Source organism: Barbatula barbatula (genome assembly GCF_947034865.1).
Source record: "Barbatula barbatula genome assembly, chromosome: 9".
Classification (NCBI taxonomy): Eukaryota; Metazoa; Chordata; class Actinopteri; order Cypriniformes; family Nemacheilidae; genus Barbatula; species Barbatula barbatula.
This window is the reverse complement of record NC_136772.1, coordinates 16,295,103-16,295,452: the sequence shown is the minus strand read 5'-3', so window position 1 is coordinate 16,295,452 and position 350 is coordinate 16,295,103.

The following is a 350-nucleotide window of genomic DNA, read 5'->3' as shown; positions in this document are numbered from 1 at the left end:
ATGTGATTTAGTCTGTTTATGTTAAACTGGGTCCTAAAGTCCGTCAAAACATGGTTCCTTCAAAAAAGTTAAACACCCTTTTAATTGTTTACACACTGCACGTGGACTATTCCATTATGAAACGTTTTTAAAAGTTCGTTTAAATAATGCTCAGTTGATATATATCGTTCGTTTATGACTGACTTGATATAATTATTGATTACATAATTTGCACGGGTATAGCCTAAAAAAAACCTCTTGGTTATAAATATAAATAAATAACGTAGAGTAAGTTCACTTGTAATTAATGAATGTGATGGACCATATACAGTCACTGATATGTATAGCACTGTTGTGTTTTCTGACACTGA